The sequence below is a fragment of the Eubalaena glacialis genome, chromosome 2 (assembly GCF_028564815.1).
Source record: "Eubalaena glacialis isolate mEubGla1 chromosome 2, mEubGla1.1.hap2.+ XY, whole genome shotgun sequence".
In the NCBI taxonomy this organism is placed as follows: Eukaryota; Metazoa; Chordata; class Mammalia; order Artiodactyla; family Balaenidae; genus Eubalaena; species Eubalaena glacialis.
In genome coordinates this window covers 40,391,692-40,411,946 of record NC_083717.1, presented here as the reverse complement: position 1 = coordinate 40,411,946, position 20,255 = coordinate 40,391,692, and positions in this window count along the sequence as shown.

Genomic DNA, 20,255 nt, shown 5'->3' with positions numbered 1-20,255 from the left:
GAAAAGCAGCTTCCTCTTGCTTTTTTTTTTTTTAAATTGCAAGGTGTGTTTTGCTTGCCTCTTTTTATGTAAATGCCTCATATTACACACATCCTCTATACTCACTCAGCTATATCTATAGCGCAGTAGACAGCCCATGGAGGTTAAAGATAGAATTATTTTTAGAAAGCACCCAGTTCTTGTCTTTTACAGGTAGGAAAACTGAGTCTCAGCTCATGGAGACTCGGGTATCCAGATAAAAGTTTCAGAGAAGGACAACTTCTAACACCAAGGCCAGAGAATTGACTTAGGCATTGGATCAGAGGAGCCCTAGTAATAATTCTGACTTTGATGCTGTGAAACAGAAGTTAGAATGTTTTGCCTTGTCTTATTGCTAGAAAGTAGCCATGGTTTAAATCTGCCCAATGTTGGTTGTCTGTTGTATATTCAGGTTATTAATACAGAACATCACCTTGCCATGCTCCTATCTTAAGACCTGTAAAGTAGATGGTGTAAGATACCTGCACAGGAATAAGATGGTCTAACACTGAGGCAGCCACACTTTCCAGATTTTTCTTCCTTGTTCTCAAGGTCTCAAAGCAATATAAAGACGGCTTAGGGCTTGGAAAGATCTTCTACCCCTGGCCCATAAAGATTACAGATGGGAGGAGAGTGGTGACTCTGGCCTTGGACTCCAACCAGCTCAGAAATGCTGGCCCAGAGGAGCTTCTGGAAAACTGCAATGTATACTCCATCACGTGCAGGTGTATACGTGTCTACAAGTCCTTGTGAGTTTATAAAAGTAGCAGAACACTATAGAACTAGCATGACCTTCAGAGTCAGATGAACCTACGTTCAAATTCCACCTCTGTCATTTACCAGCTGGGTGGCATTAGGCAAGTCAACCTCTCTGAGATTCAGTTTTCTTATTTGGAAAATGGGAATAATAAGGTCCAGCTAAGCAACAAACAGATGAACCTTAAATGATAGCTTCTGCCCTTCTCTTGTCCCTCTCTATCACTCAGTTTTTGACAGCAGGACCAATTTTTACTTTCATAAAATATATTCTAGTTTGGAAGCTCTGGGAGTTGTTATTATTCCTGGATCCATTAGTGGCTGCCAGTAACCTTCTTGTGGTGTAACAGTCAGAAACAAATCGCCATGACCAAGCTGGGGAAGCTGAGGAGAGATGGACTGAATTTGGGTAATACTTGGAAAAGTGTCTAACTCCTGGGGTTTTCTTTTATTGTTTGCTTTAATGAATCTCAAAAGGGCTTGGCCTTGGGAGGCACAAATCAATAATGTAATTCCATGCTGTCAGGGGCTTTCCTGTCTACCTCAATAGAGAGAAAGCCTCCCAAAGTGCATCTAAAGCCAGTCAGAGAGGCATTTAGTTCTTAGAGGAGGGGAATCTGGAGACCACTCTCAAGCAGATGATGATGATGATAATGATGGTGATGATGGTGCTGGTTATGATAGTGATGGTGGGGATGACAATGGTAATAATGATGGTGATGGTGATAATAGTGATGGTGGTGATGACAATGGTAATAATGATGATGATGGTGATGATGATTGTGATAATGATCCTACCATTTATGTAAGGCTTATTAAGTGCAAGACCAAGTACCAAGCACTTTGTGCATGTCCTCATATGACTCCATCCTATAAGAACAGATCATAGTATGACTATGTGTCTTTTACATATGAGAAAACTGAGGCCCAAAGAACTTAAATGACTTGGCCATGGTCCCCAGTTGATTAATGGATGAAAAAAACTTTGGGAGAGTGAGACGTATTTTTCCTTCCTCGCTGTTTGGGGGACAAACCTCACAGGTGGTATCAAACAGAAACAAAATTTGCTGAGCAGTCAGTGAGACAAAAGCTTGAATTTTGCCCTTGCCTAATACTTGTTTGTGTCATTTGACAAGAAAATTAATCTTTCTGAGACTCAGCCTCTCCAAGCCTCAGTTTCCTTATCTAGAAATATGAAGATAAAAATACATAATTCATAGGGGATAGTTATGATGGCTCAGTGAAGGTTTAGCGAGATGCCTATCTGGTGCATATTATGGGCTTAACGAAAGTTAGCTTCCTTCTAGGGACCCAGGTGAGGGACCAGAACAGGGAAAGCTCAGGGTTGGAGCCCATATCAGCTCTGCTGAAGCTGGACTACAGGAGTTGGGCAGCCAGGACTGACTGAGAGTAAAACTGAGGGAACTTCCAGCTGTGAGTACAACACTGCAGGGACCAAAAAAAAACAAGAAAAAACATGGTAGAAACTGGCCTCATTTCCCTGGAAAAAAAAAATGTAAAGTTCTTATGAAAGAGATGCAACCTTGTTTTTTAAAAAAAACCATTTGTCTCAAGGAAATTTGCTGATCCATTCTTTCTGGATGGAAAACCCTACATTTCTAGAAGGAGAATAAACACTATTATAACTCTCCCTGGGTCTTTTAGCCAAACTTTGAAGTCTCCTGATTTAGTATGGGAATCTTCTTGGAGATTTCAGAATGACTTCTCACCCCTACTCCTCTGATTATGCTTGAATGATGGGAGCTTAAACATGGGGAGAGCATCAACTCAAGATGAGAGAGTCCAACTCTCTTCTCTCTGCGTGAACCAACGCCCCATCCAAAGGTTGGAGATTAGTGGTCATTTGGTTCTACCTGTGGACTAGAAAAGAGGAATAAGGAAAAGACACAGTAGCCATAATCCAGGCAGGATCTGGATTATCCTACCTTACCAGATTACTTTCAAGTGGTCAAACACCAGTTTGACTCTGAGTTACTCTCTGTCATTTATTTCCACTTGTTTTGAATCACAAGAGACTTCTGTCATAGGTGACCATATCTCTAACACATACACAGGTATCTGTCACAAGGCACAAGAGGTAACAGTAATGTCCTCTCACTTTAGGGTGTCAGGGTCCTAGCCTCACCCCGACAGACAGAACGAGGGGCTCAGAGCCTACCTCATCCTCCCAAAGGACAGAGTCCCTGATGAGTATACCATCAATAAATACCAGAGCAGATGTCATGAAATTCCAATCAGAAGAATTTATAATGTGAATTCAGATATTATATAGTGAGAAATAGATAAACAGAAATTGTCAGTCAAACTCCTGGCAGCTGGGGCCGGCATCAGAGGCAGTAAATAAACTAGCTCCATAAATCACGTTTATGATCAGCCCCATTGCGCATGACTCTACCAGTGGGGCTTTCCATTAAGTAGCAGGAGGCGGTGGCTTGTTGCGTCTCATAGGGATGGAAATGAGCAAAGGCAGTGTGTCCCTGGAACAGCGACCCAAGGGTGTCAGACTATGATCGAGACATTACCCTGCTTTCTAGGTCAATGTTTGCATAAGTGCTTGGGAGAAGGGTTCTGGCTTTCCACCTGGAGTAATATCCAGGAGAAGGTCAAGGCGTCACGGAATTCTGGTTTGGTAGATCTCAAAGCCCTAGACCTTTCCATCCACAACACAGGGGCAAAAGGAGTGAGAAGTTGGCTCTATACTAAGAGAAGCTGGGGAAGTCTCTTTATCAAAAACTCTTCTGTTAGTCATCATCCAAGTCATAACTGAAATCCTGTCCTCCGTTGCACTCTCTCTGAATCTTCTTATAGCCTTGATATTAGCAACACAGACGATGTTCTATTCACTGTGGGATCCAGAGTGTGGGATAAAGAGGGGTATGGTCTGGGGAGAGAGTTTTAAATCTTCTTTACATCTTCAGGCTTTGGCACATTATAGTACCTCTAATGGAAGACTGCTCCTAAATTTATTACATCAATAAATGAATGAAAGACTATCCTGAAAATGATATATTCTAAACTGCTTTTTCCCCATTGTTTTTGTTTGTTTGCTCTTTGGCTTACAACCCTCCATTGTGGTCTTGGACAGCAGCTTCAATCCATGTGATAGGAAGGATAGGATGGTGATTAAGACCATGTGTACTAAACCCAACTGCTGGTTTCAAACCCTACCTCTGCCTCAAGTAACTGGGAAGCCTTGGACAAGTTATCTAAACCTCTGAGGCTTGATTAGCACATCTATACAATAGAAATATTAATATATGTCCACATTAAAAGAATTAACTCATTCAGGGCTCTTGCAGACAGCTTGCTGGGCAAATAGTGACATATGGCTTAAATATGAATGCCCATGACCATGTCTTGGCACCTTCTCTCTTCCCCGGCCTCTCTCACTTATAGTTGAGCATTTGTCTGCTTAGGCTACTTGAGCTACTACTTAAGAATGTTTTCAAAAGTCTGAGGAGAAAGGACTATGATTAAGACACTCATAGAGATTGGCTGATTTAATACAAGTACTGTGCTTTCCTCTAAGGCATGGGTATCTGGCCATGATCTGCAGTCAGAAGATGGCCTTATCCAGTGACTCTCCCACGCTATATCATCCAGATTTCCCTAATAAGACCCAGACTCCCGGAGAACTTTCCAAAGAAGCTGCCCTTCCCTACTTAACTGCTTTAAAGCCATTCCCTGGCCCTTGCAGCTCATCAGCAAGTGGCAAGCAGGGCAGTAATTAGACCCTCTGCTGAGCCCTACACTGACGATTTGAATAATTGAGAACATTGCAAACCTTGGTAATGGGGGGAAAAGAGAGGCTAAAATAGAACATCTCCCTAGTTAATAGCTAAGTAACATTGAGCAACCCAACAGGAGCAAGGAATAGAGCATGGCTCAGGGCAAGGTGCCCCTCCATTCCCTGAAACATTAGAGGAATGGGTTCTGAGAAGCTCAAGTAGAATTCTTGGGAGTTCCCTCATATATATGTTCATGATCCATGCCAAAAAATCACCCCCTCACCTAGGACATCAGGTCTGATAAATCTACCTTGTGTCTAATGAGTACCTTCCTGGCATGTCTGTGATTGATGCCATGATAGGCAGTCTCCAGGTTCAGGTTCAGGGATGGCCAGCTGCTATTTCTGAAGTTTCCCTGTTAGACCACTGCTTCTTTGTGTCACCACTGGGGTGATGATTTTTTAGGAGCATGTTGTCTTTATAAGACAATAGTATCAACCATGCCCTCAGGCATTGGAAGATGCTATCAATAGTTTGTCTCAGTTTTTGTTTACCTGAGAACCATGGCTTCAGGCAACTAGTTGAATGAGATTATTAATCAAGGACCTTCCAGACCTAGAAGTCTGTAACCTTATCCAGTCCTTGAATTGTCATTTCAAAATAAATGCCAAATAATGGGTCACAAGGATGTGAGGACGTTTTGAAGTGCAAGTGCAAGACCCCAGGGCCTCCCTGGACTTTGTGTGGAGTAGGAAGGAGTAGTCCCCTGCAGAAGGATGAGGTTGGGGGTTTCATGTATGTGGCGTGGGACCCGCTGTCTCTCACTGCATTTCCATCATTTGCCATCACTGGACTAGGCAATAAATAGGCCAAGCCACCAGGCCTGGACTTCAGAGAGCATTTAAAAATCCTACTTTGAGAAACATTACTTTTGCCTTCAGGCAGCCCAGGAAGACACTAATGTAAAGGCAGCCACATGCTGGGGAAGACAGAGATTTACTCATAACTTCCATGTTGTCAGGTGGTTCAGAATTCTGAATCCTGAGAATTTTTACATGTGAGGCTCATGAGGCATAGTGGTAGCACTTTGAATTCAGTACAAATGATCTGGGCCTTGGAGAATGAGAAATCCAGTTCAACGCAACAAATGTCTATTAAGTATGTACTATATACATATCACTGTACAGAGAACATTAGCCCTTGTCTGGAAAGACTTAATGCACGTTCCACTTACTCATCAAAAAGAGTTTATACACTGAGGACTTTTGTCCCATGCCTGCAAGGGGCCTAATTATGAACTTGTAATTTTTTTTTAAACTCTAATGGCATTTTAGTTTATATATATATATATTTTATTTTTGGCTGTTCTGCGTGGCATGCTGGATCTTAGTTCCCCGACCAGAGATTGAACCTGTGCCCCCTGTAGTGGAAGTGCTGGAGTCTTAGCCACTGGACCGCCAGGGAAGTCCCATGAACTTGTAGTTTTATGTGGCCAGGAGGCAAGGGCCAGGTGAAAAATGTAATTGATTACAAGGGACAATTGAAGAACAAAAGTCTTTTGCCCTTTAGGTACGCTAACTTCCTTCACTGGGATAGAACCTTCAAAAAGCCTATTTGGGTTTCTTCCCACTCAGAGCTTTACGAATTACACATTTTTTTTTTAAGGTGGTGTGAACAGGTATTCTAGTGATAACAAGTGTGTTTGATATATGGAGATGAGGAAGATATTTCCATTGCTGTCTGAAACCCAAACATGGTGTTGTAACTTGATCCTTAGCTACAGGCTTTGAAGGGAGATGCACTTAGAGGAAGGAGACAAGTTTACCACGTGGTACAGACAAGCCGCTGGTCTAGAAAGGGCTGGGGCACGCACACCTGGAGCTCTTGATTTTCCTGAATGAAACTTCTCTTTTAATACTGTGTGATATTGCATGGTAATGTCTAAACCCTTATACCAGTGGTTCTCAATCAGGGCAATTTTGCACCCTCCCCTTCCCCAGGGGACATTTGGCTATGTTTGGAGACATTTCTGGTAGACACACCTGGGAGGGGGACAGAGGAGGAGTACTACTGCTCTGATGAAAATGCTGGTAAACATCAGAAAATGCACATGACAAACCCCACAGCCAAGAATTCTCTGGTCCAAAATGTCAATAGGGACGAGGCGGGGAGCCCTGCCTTAAAGCTTCCTACACCTCTGGTGAACCCCCATGAGTGACATTACAGCCTGTGCCTCCCTGTCTCTCCCCCACAATCCACTGATGTTTTTGAAATAAATTAATGGAAATAAGTCTTCCTCATTAAAGGAAACACATTATATATTGTAAAGAAGAAAAAAGGAGAGAAAGGGAAATTGGGAAGGAGAGAGAGAGAGAGAGGGAGGGAGGGGAAGGAGAGAGAAAGAGAGACTAGAAACGAGATTTAATGTAATTATGCCAAAGAATCGTAAAATCTTTGGGGCAAAAAAAAATCCGAGGGAATATATTTTATCCCATCTTAGGAACTAAAATTATTGTAACTAGGAGGTTGAGTAACAACATATGTGGAATGACAGGACATCATGACATAGAGCTGGAGGTCGTCAATCCTTTCCTTGTGCCCTGCCTCAAATTATAAATATATGTATGTCCTTCTTGAAACATTCATCTCAACCCAATATCCAACTCAGGGTCTACCTTAAGCATTGTGCAAGCTATTTGACCTTCAGCAAAACAGGGTCCCAGCTCTCAAGATGATACTGAATCCCACAATCTTTGCACACATTTGGACTTTCCCAAACTTCAACCTACCTTTAAATTCAACACACTTCCCTACTGAATAATGAATCCAAATAAAACAAGGACATTGATGTTTTATACTTTATTTGAGAAGATACCCTACATAAACTATGTCAGGAGGATACAGGTCTACACACGATTTCATCAGTCAATAAATGGAGTTGTTAACATAACACAGAAGAGGAAGCATGAGGAAGACAGAAGTATGACCAAGGAGTATTTACAACTCTCACATATGTTATATTTATATTGGAGATGGATATATACATATATACATGTACATGTGCATATACATACATATGTCCATACATACACACACATATATACATATATATGTATAAAATGTTTTTAAGCAAAAACCAAGAAAAGAATTTGCCTTCTTGGAGTAATTAACCATTTGAAAGTGAAGAATGGTTGGTTTTCATTAGTGTCATGGTGTTAAACCTCCGTCCCCACATTGAACTCCAACACTGATAGATTCCAATGAAGACACGTTTGCCTTGGGATGGAAGCCTGAGGGTGAAGAACGGGGTGATGGGTACAGGGCCAAGAGTGAAGGACATACACAATGGGAGAATGACCTTTGGTGATACCATTAAATCATCCTTTTGTATTAAACATAAATTATTAATACAATTTAAAAAAATAATTTTCTGTTTTCTTTTGAGGTTGGGGAGGAAGGAAGGGTGGGCTGGGGAATAGAGAAAGGGAGGGCACTTGCCTTTTCAACACATCCCTTAATATTAACTGAGAATACATCCCCCTACCCTGGGGCCATCTTACCAAATTTAGAATCTGTTTTTGTGGATTTTTTTTTTTTTGCATAAAACACACCTTTACACAAGAATTTTACTTAGATGATAAGCCTCTTCTCCAAAGGCAAATACAATCATCACTTTAACTAAACTGACTCTCCAAGACTTGCCAGGATGCAAATAAACTTAGCATGGCCAATGGATGTATTTGTTAGAAAGGAAAAGAACGGAAGAAATAGTACCTCAAGGAAGGGGCTCTATGAGTAAAACCCAGTTTTACTAAAACCTCAGCCACCCATTTTAAGTCAATGACTTTGGGATCCAAATGATGAGAAGCAAGAATGATCAGCAATTTCCAGTGGCCTGGGAAAAAAAAGAAACAAGCATTGTGGAGGAATATTTTTAAGTCATAAAATAGACCTGAGGAAGAATCAATTGAGATTAAAATAAATGATGTAAAATCCAGTTGAGCACACCTCAACTCGGCTGCTGCCAAGGTCTCCACCAATGAATGGTGAGTTGGCAATATTATATCCTTCATTAAACTTTTCCCAAGCCATGCTACATAGTTTCTTTTCTAAACTCTGTAAGATTAACTTGGCCTCAGAACAAGTGCCTAGATGGATCATATGTCCACACGCCATAGACACCATTGTTCAGCAGTTGCCATAATCCATCGAACACTTCAGATGGCTACTATCTTTACACAAACATTGGGAAACACACACAAACCCACGGAATCAGACAAGATATAATCACTTTACATATATTTAATACAGAAAGCTTAGGGAGGGGGTGGAAATCAGTTACAAGAGCACCTAAACTTCATTTGCAAAATTCCTTCAACTAGTGCACTGAAGTAGGTACCAGCTGATTTTCCAGATATTGAAAGTTTGCTGCCCAACCTCAGCCTAAAGATAAAGGGACATGTAATGTCCAGTAGGAAACAAATCAGTGTACATCATTTACACACAATAAATCCTTCATTTCCCTTGAAATAAGATATGTAAAGTAGCACTTAGTTTAATACAAGTTTTGTTCTGCTTTAGACCTAGCTGTAAAAAGCCATTCATGCAAAAAATTACCTCCAGTTTTAGCTGGATATTTAAAGGACACTTCTACTGAAAACAAGTCCCTTTCACATAGGGAAGGGGAGCAAATCCCACTCTGGACAGCCAGTGTCAGCTGAGAGTGGAAAATACAAGACTTTGGTGTTTGTAGGGCATTTGCCTTAAGAACCCAGAAGTAGCACTGAGCTCGCCTCTAAGGAGGCAGAGGGCTAGAAGTGCCCTTGGAAACTTTAGGAATTTTGCAGAAAAAGTACTGAGAACCTCTATAGGATTTTTTTTCTCTGGCCTGTTCTCTCCTGAGGCTGCCCTGGGCATCACCTCCACTTGTAAAGATGACTACTTCTGTATCTCCATCTCAGACCACCTTCCCCCCTGACCAATGGATCACTTGTTTCCTACCAGTCAATCTACAACTCCTTCCTCTCTGTTTTAAGGGAAAAGAATTTGTTTTATTAAACTCTGTTACAGCGGTTGGTCATTCATGTGCATATTCTTTCTAAACTAGGGTTGCTCTTTGATTTCAATATAAAACAAAGCTCCTCTATTCTAAAGGACTCCAATAGAGAATTTTTGACCCTGCTCTCCCACCATCCTCACATAAATAATCAAGAGAAACTCTTGCCATGGCCTTTTTTGCATGTCAAGTGTGAGCACTGGAATGGGATGCCCTCAAGAAGACAAGGAATGCAGGGAAAGGATGGATTTTTTTCCTCAGACCCATTCCAGGGTTCAAAATCACAGCTCCATTGAACTCACTCTTCTTAGATCTGGCTCTGGTCTGGTTCTACCACCTCACTTATCCTTAGAAAAAATCCTTTATAGTTTTACACTACTAAGTGTTATGAATTATGCTAAGCAACACTGAAGGGAGGGGGAGAAAGTGGAGGAGAGAGTATGGTGGAGTCTTCAAAGCCTTGGACTGGATCATTCAGAGGCAAGTGAAGTGGAATTTATCTAACATCTGTGAAATAGAAGACAGTATTTAAGGTGAAATCCTCAGTGACTCTCTTGCCTTCCCAGTACAGTGTCCATCCTGACATGAGTGAGGCGAATGCTGCCAATTAGTTAAGAGAAAGCAATGTTGTCTCTAAAATGACATCTATGTATGATTGTGCTATATGACAACTGTCCCATCACAAAGCAAAGAGACAAAATGTGCTTCTGCTATGCATTTTCTCAGTGCAACCCTTCAGTCTAGCCTGACCGAGGCCTTAAGGAGCCATTTGCATTTTTACTATGATTGTTTAAGGCTAAGTTAGCTGCTGAACAGCATTCAGGATTGAAGGGTGGCTGCTGGCATTCAAAGCTGTGCCCCACCCTGAGTCTTCACAATGCTAACAACAGCATCACCGGGCCCTTTTCTGTCCTCAAAGCTCATAGTTTCTGCTCAACTCCTGTGAAATATTGCCTCCAAATGCACATGGAGTAAAACATAGACTTGTACTTTGTGGGAGATGTGCAGAAATTTTTTTTTCAAAGTGATTGCCAATAAGCTATCCTCCATTTGGGAGTTTACAAGTCAATGGTGCCTTGCGAAGACTTATTGCAGTGGGTCCCTGTGCCAAAGTGTGTCCTCCACTGATGTCTAAGTGTCTTTCCACTGCTGTGAGCCAAAAGACGTGGGCACGTTAGTCCAACACCCATTATTTGTTAGCAGATTGAGAACGTGACACAAACAGGCTTGGAAATAAATAAAAGGTGTAGGCACCTGAACTTAAGAATAAAGTCTTCCAGCTTGAGGTCCCAAAGGATGGAAGTAAAAGAAAAACCCCACCCCTTCTTGACTGGCAGGTCAATCAGGACAGCAGTCATTGGTTCAATTGAGGGAGGTGTTTGCTGTCCCTGGTGCTGAAAACAGATGCCCCCAAATCACTGACAGATGGGAGAAGTGAGAAACTCTGCCTATCAAACTGAAAACTCTTTCAACAGAGGCTGACTTTGGGTGACAGTACTCAACACATGTTTTAAAAGCCTCTTTTCTTATACCATTCCAAATGAAAGCAGCCCTAAAGTGACCCTAGTTTTCCTAGCCAGTTAATTCATTGTTAGACATAATACCAATGGACAGAGTTAATTCATTGTCATAATACCAATGCGGTAGCTCATCCAAAGCGCCTCCCCATTCAGGCCCTATTGGCATATTCTCTCATATGAGTCAAGGACACCAAACTCTTAGAAAAGAAGCCTATAAGTGGATGCAGCATTGGGGTCTACAGAAACTGCTTACCGACTGCTTCCTTTTCCTGATGCCTTTGCAGACATAGGATTGATTTGGCTTGCTAGGACTAAATGTTTCTGAAAGAAGTATTTGGGTAAAAATTTACCGTATACTGAAACATGGGCCTCTGAATTCCTCTCCACCCCTAATTTCATTGTCACATTCTGAGAAACTGAGCAGAACTTTTACTATGCTCAAGAGAAAATCTAAACTTGTAAACAACTACTTCCTAATGTTCCCAGCTCCCCTCCCAGCCACCACACACACACACACACACACACACACAAACACACACACACACACACACAAACACATACATGAAATCTCAGAAAGTAAAACCTACTTGAGAAAGAACATGATTCTTCCCTTAACAGTACACGAATCTTTGCCAGAGAGAGCAGGACTGCTGTTTTCTCTCAAATTCAAACAGAATTTCTTGTCCCAACTTGCTTTCTTTTCATTTTATTTTGACATACCCTTGAACTCACCTGCCTTGGCCCACAGACATGACCAAGAAGAGTCCTTGATTCTGTAGGGTAACAAAAGATTAACATGGGTCGTTCTGGGTTGCTTCCAACTGCTATGGGCTTGGGGGAGCCTTTGCTATAGACATGAACTATAATCAATCTTTTCCAGCCTTGGAAAGGAAATAGCCCAATGGCCTCAAGAAAGGCTAAATTCTCAGAGACAGGGAAGACAAAAAGCATGAAAACAAGTTCTTGTTGTTCCTGTTAATATATTAAATCAAATTTTCCATATCCGGTGAGTCATTTCTCACATGATACCTCTGAAATCCTTAAATAATCAAGTCTTGTCACTAAGAAGTTACATAGGGAAATGCCTTGTTCAAGGCAGGCCTTAAACAGGGCTGTGAGGGCAGTCATCTCCTTGGGATTATCAAAATGAATTATGGAACATCACCCTGAACCAGCTTGCCTTCTCCAATCTCACATCATAATTTAAAATCCTAGTCATAACCCAGTTTGGACTCTTATTTCAAAGAAAGCTAGAATGCTTTATGTCTGCTGGACAGCTGCAGGGGGGATATCACTGGGAGAGAGTTTCAGAGCAAAAGTGTTGCTTTTCAATCTAAGACAAACAAAAATTGAGCCCCAGGTAAAAAGAGAAAAGGGAAGCTGAGATAGTCTGAACTTGAGCAAAAGATGTGTGAATTTCTTAGGATTTCAGTTAGTGTTATTCTGATTTCTCTCTGGAGTAAGAAATTAAAAAAAAAAAAAAGGAAGCATGCACAGCATTTAGTCAGTTGCATCACACCTGATCATTTCTTGGAGATCTAAAGGAAATTACATTTGAAAGATTCAACATACCAACTGGTCACCGTTGCAAATAGTGGTTGGTGTCACAAACACCTGGGATTTTTTTAAGGGGCTGTAAATGACATCACTGTTGTAACCTTGGCAATCTGGCCTCAGGATGTACTGTCAGGGGTTTCATTTCCAATCAGATGTGTTTCTCAGTGGGAATCCCAATCACACCTATTTGTTAGCGCTCAAGGCTACTAGAAATGTGATTTGGCATTTGGCCTTCACTCCAGCGGTTATTTTTTTTTTCCATATTAAGTTTATTTCCCCATATACAAAATGCTAGCCCCATAATGAACGTGATACTGCTTCAGGATCATTATCACTTTGGGTGCTTTCCTTCAAGATTGGTTTCTCTAGCCAATTTATCAAGGAAGCTTCATAGAGTCCTACTTTAAAAAAAAAATTACATTTAAATCTACAGAACCTCATGAAAGCAACAATGGATAATACGGAGTTAAACACAGCAAGAGATGCCATTTTGCTACAAAATGTTCAGGATTCCAGGCCTGAAAACAAAACCTACCATCATTGCCTTTTCAGTGACAGAGCCAAATGGGTAAAACATCTTCTTTCCGCTTTGATATTTATAAAGGCGTTCTCTGGCCCTCCGTGCTCGATGGCGATTCAAAGAGGAAAATGCCAATGACAAAAATCTAGAAACCAGACCGCAGGAGGGATTTAAGAAAGGTGCACCTCAAAACACGGCACAGCCCCAAAGCAGCTCACAGCTCAGCAACCAGGAAGACTGTTTGCAACACTCACTCCCCAGAGAGTGGGCGCTACTTATTTGAGGGGCGCTGTGGAGTCCACAGAGCACTTGGTCAGCTATGATCTCATTCGGTGCAGGCAGGGGGCTCTTAGCAGTTTTCGTTTGTAGATTAAGCATCAGAAGCACAGAAGGGCTAGTGCTTTTTCCAAGATCACTCAGCAGGAAACAGGACCTGAGCTCTCCTCTGCCTCCTAGTCATATGGCTGCCCCTCCACCTCACTTTCAATCTGTCTCCCCATTTTATCATAGACAGAATTTTAAATAGACCACCTGTCTTTTCTAAAGAAATGAACGTGAAAAAATTTAGAAATCTCATTGTAAATATTGAGGGACCAAGAAAAGAAACAATATTGAACTATCCTTAGAGTTACGAGGAAAAACATTATATTTTTCAAAAATGGGGGTGTGTTTAAACGTAAAGAATTTGTTTTTAATAGTAAATGTGGATGGTTGATCATAGTTCATTGTTGTTTTTCAGAGCCATTTGAGGGACAGAGTTGAAGTATTGATACATCATGATTTGTGGAAGAGAGGATCTAGTCTCCCAGCTCCTGGGGTAATTTCTTCCACCTTATTGTTCCCTAAAAATAGAGCATGTTATCAGGTTCAATTCTGTTCTTAAGGTATAAGCCTTTCTGGTGCCATTACAATAAAGATCTCATTTGATTGAAAAAGACCCTTTTAACCCCTTCAAGATTTGGATGCTGCTGCAATCTGTGTGTTAATATTATAGCCTTTCCACTAAATAAATGAACACTTGGCTGACATGTGGCACTCTTATTCCTTAAGGACATAGTACACCCACACTGATAGGAGTGTAGGGAAAAAAAAAGAAAGGAAGAAAACCATCGTTTACCATTTATCAGTATATGTAACAGCCAGAAAAAAAGCCAAAGAAATTTGAAGGAAAAGCTGTTTGTAGCAAGGCAAGCCTCCCTTAGCCAAGACAGAAAGAATGGAGAACCTCAAAAAGACGGAAGAGGCATTATCATAGACTTGTTGTCCTAGAGTCTAGTGTGCAAAAGCAACTGAGGAGGTGATAATGAGAAGCTGATCACTTGGTCCAAGGAACAGGAAAGAGACTGATGGCTGAGAACACACCGTTTTCTTCTCTGGAAACTGGGCTAAATCACAAGCATGGCTGATGCTCAAGCTAGGAAAGAGGGAGATGGGCCAGTAGGGCTTTCCCTGCCTTCGCAGAGACAGAGTCCTGGCCTTCAAGGGGGGATGTAAGGGATGGTGGATGGATGGTAAGAGTTCAGAGTTTCAAGAGCTTTCAGAGAAGAGCTGCAAGAGATGAACTGAACATAGGATGAAAGTGGGGCCGACTTCAGGGTGGGGATGTTTGCAAACTTGTTCTAGGTGAGACCTGGAGAAGATAACCTTCACTCAGAACTGATCTGAACAACAGATGAGACATAGATTGATCTGCCCCATCACTGCCATCAAAGAAGGCCCCAGGTCTGCAAGTTGCTGCCAGCTGCCCACTGTAGACTAAGGACACTTGCACATTGGCCCAGAGAACTGAAGTGACTTGGGCACAGTCACTCAAGTGACACCCAGTGAAGCCAGCTGACTTCCTGCCCGGTGCTCTGTTCTTGTCCTCTGGGACATTGAACTTTCCCAAGGAAAGTCTAACCCTTCCCCTTCATGTTCCCATTCTATTTGAATGTTTGTGTTTGATATCTCATTGTTTCAGCTTTCACCAAGATAGGTTCAGTAATCTGCTTGAACTAACTTACATTTATATTTATACTTAATATGTACTACAGGCCCCAAATCAGTGCTTCTCCCCAACCCCGAAAAATTAATTAAATAAAATCTGCGTCAAGGTTCAGTTTGGTTTTGTGTTTCTGAGAAAACAAGTCCAGCCTTTAAATATGAAGGCTCTGAAAACTCAGGATTTAGTTGCCCTTGAAAAGGCCCTAATTTCATAAATGATCAAAAAGTGCAAAAAGTTAGAAAGTCAAAGACTGTGTGTTAAGAAAAGGTGAGCCATAATTAGCTCTAGAAACTACAGGCTTGGTGCACACTTGTTTGCACATCCATACGCATGGAGATTGGTGGGAGAAACACAAATGGGGCACACTGCTTGTTGGACCTTGTGGGACCTTCGGGGAGTGTAGAGGCATTTGTGTGTGTATGTGTGTGCATGTGAACAAGTATAATCTAAGTAATAAAATAGAAAGATGAATGTAGTTTGCCCTATGTGAGCTTGAGCACCCAGAACAAAATACAACACTGATAACTGCTTTTAAACAAAGTTATCAGGTTTGCCTCTTTATGGTTGTGACATTACTTGGCCCAGAAATCCATTTTCCCAGTCAATAAACACAATGTCCTTGACTGGCAACTTTCATTTCTCCTAAAGGAATATCTAAGAGAATACAAGGAGATTCTTGTTACTCATATTAAAGACAAGAGGCAAAGTAGGAAAAACAATTTCAGGGAGAAACAGAAATCAGTAAAACCCCAGGGAAATCTGTGGTGGATGCATCTAAGCTAAAGGACTTTTCTCAAGACTTTTTGATGTGATGAATGGCCCCAGTTTGTAGAGAAGTTGTGATTTCAGGCTTGAGGTTTCTGCCAGCCGCTGCACCTCTGTGTGGTTCCACAGAGTGAATTAGAAAGGGTCTGGGTTGTTCTGGAACCCACCACTCCATAAGGAGAGAGCTGGCAAGCTGGAGCTTAGGGGACAGCTGCATTCTTTGTAACTACCAGGAGAAAAAGGAGCTGGGCTGTCCCTTTTGTTAGGACCATAGAAAACATCTACTCAGACATAGGGCAAGCCCTTTGTCCATCAGAACCCACTGTCCCCACCTGACCACCGGGCTGCAGTCAGGACCTGTTACATCTGAACCTGGAAATGCTGGAGGACCGGAGAGCCCAGAGCAGGGCTCACGGACTCGGGGCACACTAATTCTTTATAAACCATTTCATTTTGTGCAGCATAAAGGTATGCGGCAAAGCTGTTTGTCATCAGCAGAGTGGCTTTCGTGCCTTGATTTGTAGTCCCCTCAGGGGAACACCAATATGATGACAACCACCCACCGTCACTCTGAGCAGAAAGCTTGGTTCAGCACCATGGTCAGAGAGAGGTCAAACCTCCTTCTTCTGGGTCAGAGCCCAGATGGAGAGAAGAGTGGGTGGGGAGTGAAGGCAGGGGGTGTGGCTGATGGGATTCCAGATGGGATTTGCAGAGATCCACCAAGGGTTCCAGATGGGATTTGCAGAGATCCACTGCATGCATCTCAATGAGCTCTGCAGTAAACTTCACTGCACAGAGGTTAATCTAGATGTCAACGTTGTCTGACAGCACTGAAATTACTCCAGGGCAGGGCTCTTTCAGAAGTCTTAATATAACAGTCACTTCCATCCTGCCTGCAGGAAATGAAAGTTTTCTGCTTTGTGTGCTGAATCATTCAGCACAAATTTTCTCACTGTTTGAAGTCCAAACTGTTTGTGGTCCTGGCATTCACCTCGTATTAAGACCATCATGAAGTTTAAGAAACTGGATTGTCAGTCCTATGGAAGTAGGAGGATAGGAGTCGAAAGAAAAAAAGAAAAAAAGGACAAAAATGAAAGACAAGTTTCTTTACTGAGATTTACTTCTCTACTGTGGAAAGCAGGCATCAAATCATCTGGACCAGGTTTATTTATTCACTCCGAACGTGAGCTCAGAGGCACCAGGTAATGTCGGAAAGCTGTTAAATGGTGATGGAACATAAACTCTTCTCCAAGAGAAAACAAAAGATGTCAGGAAGCTATTCATTTGAGTATGTCCTACCTGCTAACATATTACAAAATTTGTTTTTATGACTCCCATGTACTCTTCTTAAATGAAGGAAAAGCTACCAGACTTAGCTTCGGTACTCATATTTCTCACTGGGCTTTAGAGATGTTGCATCCATAAGAATGTCAGAGTAGACCATGGTTAGTGGTTGTCCAGGCTCTCAGTCTACCTTCGGACGTTCAGGAAGGATACATAAATTTGTCACAGTATAAACTGAGAAGAAACCAACTACTCTCGTGAGATGTTAAACTGAAAAGCAAGACTTGAGCGACAAGGCATTTCTCAGAAGGAGAATCCAACAGGCCTTTCCTCAGCTACACTATCTTGATACATCTTCTATTAGAAACTTCTAGATTTGTTGGCCATAAGTATCTCTTGCAAGCTACAAGCTTGGGCCATGGCACTGCACACAAAGCATCGTTTACCTTGGTGATTAGGAAAAATTAATAGAGCTCACTGTCCTGCCTCTGTAGGATGGGAGATAGCCCAGCTCACTGGCTTAAGACACCATCCATACTGCAAATATCAGACCAGGCCTTGTTTTAAATTTGGCACTTGGTCAGTTAAAGAAAAAGGGGAATCTGAATTTTCTTATTTTGCCCAAGAATTCCAAGTACTTTGAGAGAGGCCCCCAATCCCCTTGGATCTCCTCGTGAAATAGAAAAGTGTCTATGTTGGCATACCAAGACTTGGGCCAGAGGATCTCTTGTTGCAAAGTACAGAATGTGTTTAGACAGTCAAGAGAACTATGATTAGGAGGAATGCACTAGGAAAACAGAGACTCTGTCAGAAGCCAAGACACAGATCCTTAGGGTGAAGCAGCTTATGTTCACAGCAAAAGTCCTAATACCCAAGGCAGGGCCTCAGATATTCACCACACCTCCCACAGTCAGCAATGCCTTTCAGAAAGAGTAAACAATGATCATCATCTCACATTCTCTCTGTCCCAGCCCTCCTAGGCACTGGTTTCACCTGCAGTGCTGGTGATTTCCATACCAACCCCGAAATGGGATGTGATGTGGTAGAAACGGTTAGCTCTTGTGTGATCTATCAACCAGGAAGAGTGATTTTCAGATGCTCAGAATGTTGTCGTCAGCATAATTTAATTCAGGGAGCACCAAATGATGAAACTTTACACGATGCCAGATTTCCCATCAGGACCTTTCTGAATGTCTTAGGCCAGTCCATCTCTGGATTTCTCATCCCTGAGAAATGCAAGGGTCAAAGAGATGAAGAATGATAGAATCAATTTGCTGACTCCAAGGGGACCTTCAATGAAGCCATCCCAATTAAATATATAGATATAAGCATACAATGTATATAGGCCTATACTCTCCTTACGATGACATTCCCGGTGATGTTAAGCATCCCAAAACATGTTCTGAAGCCTATATTGATATATTAATGATGATACAAAAACTTGGAATCTTCCTTTGAAACGTAGTAAGTGTTGGCCAAAAAAAAAAAAAAAAAAAGAAATGGTATCAAAGAAGATATTGGTGCTCCAGGAACCAAAAACATAGTGGCTACAGCAGCATTTTTTGCTCTCAGGCAAATGGCATGGAGTATTCTAGCAGGCTGGCTCTCACCCAAAGTTGACAATAGACATCCCAGGGGCATTAGAGGGCAGCTGTCTAGACTGCCAACACACACGGGCTCATGGGACAAACACCTATAGATGTTTCTCTGCTCCAGACTCTGAGCAAAGCACAAGGAAGACCCCAGATCTCAAGACTGTCCATTGGAATAACCGTACCTCGAGTCAAAATAATACTGCTGCTGTTCGGTTTGGAAACGTGCGGCAAAGAAGCCGCTCACCACTCCTGAATGGAGAAGAGCTTTAGTGAATAGTCTGCACCTTAAAATGCTGCCCTCTTTCCAACATCCTAGCTCCTCACAATAGCAGGTGAAGGTAAAAATCTCTTGGATTTTGACCCAGAGTGCAGATGGCCAGTGGCCTGCCTGAGCAGTAGGCAGGCCTGTCTCCACATCTTGGAATAGTTTCTGTCAACTTTGGGTATGTTGGTGTTGAATGGAGTAGGATGGCCAGTTGAGGAGGACAGGCTGGTGACAGTCAGCCAAGGGGCCGGGTGGCAGCCTCCTTGAAGAGCATGAAAATCGGGTCCTGGGCTTGTCTGCCTGGCTTCCCTCCACCAACAACCCTTAAATCTAACAGTCACTGAGCCTTTCTTATTTGCCTTCTATAATCAATTTCTTACCATTGATAACTGTCCCTCTTCCCCATCCTTACCGATCTTTTATTTTCTCTCTTATTTCTAACAAGCAAGTTAAACACACAAAAAAAAGTGAGACCAGAACATAATATTTTTTAACTGAAAGGGACGTTAAGGATACCTATTTCCACCTTCTAAATGTCTCAGATGAGAAATCTGATAATCTGAGAAGTTAGCTGACTTCGCCAATGCCACCTGAGTAACTAGAGCAAAGCCAGGAATTTCGATGGTCTTTCCACCACTCCATGTTGCCACCTAACTTCCCATGTATCCTGCACTCTCCAGGCATGACTGACCCCTTTTGCTTCTGAGTTGAGTCTCGTGCAACCCCAGAAATTTGCAGTCTGCTCTCCCATTGGTATTGATTTCTGTAGTATTTAGCACCAAAAATACATGCACTGGTGTAGTCTGCAAAGTAAGCATCACCAGAGAAAAAGAGTCATGTTCAACCTGAACCCCGAGGGACCAAGGATCCTTTGCCTCCAACGGGAAGCCTCTCCCCAGGGATGATTTGTGCACAAACTTCTGAGTGGAGGAAGCATCAAGATTTTGTCTGTTAACTAAATGAGGCTTAGTGACCCTCAAGATCCACCCAGAGGTCAGGGATATAATTAGAGGGCAGCATTTGTTTCACATCCAAAGTAAAGAACTGGAAGGACCCTTGGCCATGGCACCCTACTCCAAGGTGTGCATCCAACAGCAGGTCACTCACACCCAGTCCTGGAGGGGACCAGGTGAGGATGGCATGGCAGGGAGACCAGCCTGGGGAACCTGCAGCATCCACCACAGCT